The sequence below is a fragment of the Arachis ipaensis genome, chromosome B06 (genome assembly GCF_000816755.2).
Source record: "Arachis ipaensis cultivar K30076 chromosome B06, Araip1.1, whole genome shotgun sequence".
In the NCBI taxonomy this organism is placed as follows: Eukaryota; Viridiplantae; Streptophyta; class Magnoliopsida; order Fabales; family Fabaceae; genus Arachis; species Arachis ipaensis.
In genome coordinates, this window is record NC_029790.2 from 15750602 (window position 1) to 15753923 (window position 3322).

Here is a 3322-nt window from a genome sequence, read left to right on the forward strand (position 1 = left end):
TTACTAAATAGTCTTTTTCTAATTTTAATTATAAATTAATCTTATATATTTTATTTAATTAAAAAAAATATTTTTTATTTTATATTATTTTATCATTCATCTATTATGTTTATTAACAATCAAAATAAAAAATAATAACGAATTAGATCTTTCATTGATTGTAAAAAATTTTTTAGCCATTCTAATCGATTAAAAATTTAAAAAACATATTTTGTTTCCCATAACTCAATCGATTGTTTCACAAAATAATCGACATGGTTTTCGATTGAACGATGACTAAAATGTTGGTTTTTTAAAATTCAATCCATTGCTTATACTACCCAATCGATTGAAATTCAGTCTTCCCAAACTTCAATCGATTGAATTTTGCAAGGCATGCGGGGTTTTTCCTATTCAATCAATTGGTCATATTACCAATAGATTGAAATCATCAAAGCAATATGGTTTAGTTAATTCAACCGATTGGTTCTGTTATTCTCTCAATATATTCATCTCCAAAATCTTGTTTAGATTCATATTATTTATCCATCATATCTTGGTCACATATTAGCTCTTCTTGTTGGTTAATGTCATCGTCCTCATAGTATTATTCATCCATCTCAATGTCCGTCAATATACCTGACATCTTCAAAATTTACCAATGAAAAAAATTCCAATACACTTCCTATAACACTAAAATCATTTTTACTTATCATTTTAAAAAATATCATTTTTCAAAATTCCATTTTTCAATTTTTCAAATACGATTTTTTTTATTCAGGGCGGCGAGTTAGCCGCACTCTATATATTTTTTTTATAGAGTTCGTCTGGCCTCCCGAACTCTATAATTTTTATAGAGTTTGTCTAACCCCGGCGAATTTCACTCGATTTTTTTTCAAAACCAACAAAACTCAAATTTTTAAGTCATTATCATCGTCTACAAGAGTACATAGGAGTACACAAACATACACCAATAACAAGTATGGCTTTTTCAACATTAATAGCAACCATTATCATCGTTTCTAGAAAAAATACACGGGAATAAGGCATATTTAACCAGAATTTTTTTCTCATTATAAATTAAAAAAAACCTATTATTTCCCCAATATTCTTGTATACTCCTATGTACTCTGGAGTATTTTTTCAATATTATTGTATACTCCTATGTACACCATGATAATGATTGTCATTGTCTATTGTGAAGTTTAAGAACTTAAATTAGCTAATTTTTTTTTAGAATTTGAAGTGAAGTTTGTGGGGTTAGGCAAACTCTGTAAAAATTATAGTGCGGCGAACTTGCTTTGTATAAAAAAACTTGTATTTGGGAAATTAAAGTTAAAAATTGGGTTTTCGAAAATAATAATTTATTGATGGGTAACAAAACCAATCGATTGAATTAACTAAACCAAGATTACTTTGATGATTTCAATCGATTGGGTAATATGACCAATCGATTGAATAAGAAAAATCTCACATGCCTTACAAAATTCAATCGATTGTGTATCAATTCCAATCGAAAGTTTAGGAAGCCTGAATTTCAATCGATTGGTTTGTGCATCCAATCGATTGAATTTTTAACAAAAACAATTTTTTCAACCCAATACGTATGTAATTGGATCAATGATAAAATTATAATCGATTGCGATTGTAAAATATTTATTACGATTAATGGAAGATCTAATTTATTATTGTTTTAGTTTTTGATTCTCAATAAACATGATAGATGAATGATAAAAAAATAATTTATAAAATAAAAATTAGATTTTATAATTAAATAATATATAAAGGACTAATTTATAATTAAAATTAAATAAGGACTATTTAGCAGTTATTAAAAAATTAAAAAAATATGTTTTGTTATGGAATTATTTAATGGTCCAAACGTTTTGGGACCATCGAATCCTTTGCCATGTTACCTTCTTCCTATTTCATAGGACAAACATTGAAAATTGGCCATTGGTCTACAACAAAGATTTTCTTTTTTATTTTTATAGGGTTAAGTGGTCCATAAAATTGCATTTATTTCAAGTCTAAGAATACTAAAATTAGTCAGTCTTTTTTTTTTAATATTGGACCAGTTTAAATATATTTGCTAAAAATAGTTCATTTGGTGTGTAATCCAATTTTATGGAGAACAATATTGGGAGGACGAAATCGCTGAGTCCAGTCATCAAGCCCAAATTAAGGGGACGAATTGTGACTGTGCCACCAAAACACGAGGGCAGTGTTAGAGATGGAGGCCCAATTTGAGGGGCATTTTCGAGACTTCATGAAAAAACGCTCCTATTTTGAATACCACAAACTAACCGGCAAGTGTATTGGGTCGTACCAAGTAATAACTCAGGTGAGTGAGTATTGATCCCACGAGAATTAATGGACTGATCAACAATGGTTGAGTAATTAAACTAGTCAGACAAGTTAAAATGAGTGGTTTTAAGTTCAAATAGCATAAAACAATAAATCATAGAGTGCAAGAAAGCAAACAACAAATTGTTGGTGAGATTAATATAAGAAAATAGTTAAGGTTTTGGAGATGTTTAAATTTTCGAATTAACAATTCTCATTAACTACTTTAATCATGCAAAGATTTAATTCATACAAATCTTAAGTGATTAAACCCTAATTCCTTAGTAATTTAATCTCCTCTAATTCAATCGACCGCCAATTTCTTGGTTACTTAATTTAAAGGGTTAACTACTAAAATCGTCCCTAAGGTAAGGGGCGAAAATCAAAATCGTTCCCGACCTTTTTTCGTTATTAAAATAATCTTCAACGTTCAAAAACGCTTTAAAATCATCATTTCCCGAATTCTTGGACCAAAATACCCTCATCATCATCATTCTCCTCTTCACCTTCCTCACCCCACCACCTCCACTGCCACCAGCATTACCACCACAACACCATCAACACCAACACTACCACCACCACCACCACCAACACAAACACCACCACCAACACCAACCAACGCCAACACCAAAAACACCAAACAACAGCAACAACACCATACCACCACAACCACCATCAACACCAACAGCACCACCACCACCACCAACACCAACACAAACACCACCACCAACACTAACCAACACCAACACCAAGAACACCAAACAACACCAACAACACCAAACTAAAAAGCAGAAACAGAAAGCAAGAAAGCAGGAAAGCAAGAAAGCAGATGCAGATGGCGGAGGCGGTGAGGCAGCGAGGCGGAGGCGGAGGCAGCGAGGAACGGCGACGAAAGCGCGGCGGTCTCCCTCCCCTGTGCGCACTCTGTTCCTGACGGCAATGTGGCGTGGTGCGGCGCGATGGACGGTGGCTGTGGCAAGGCGACGATCTTGCCCTT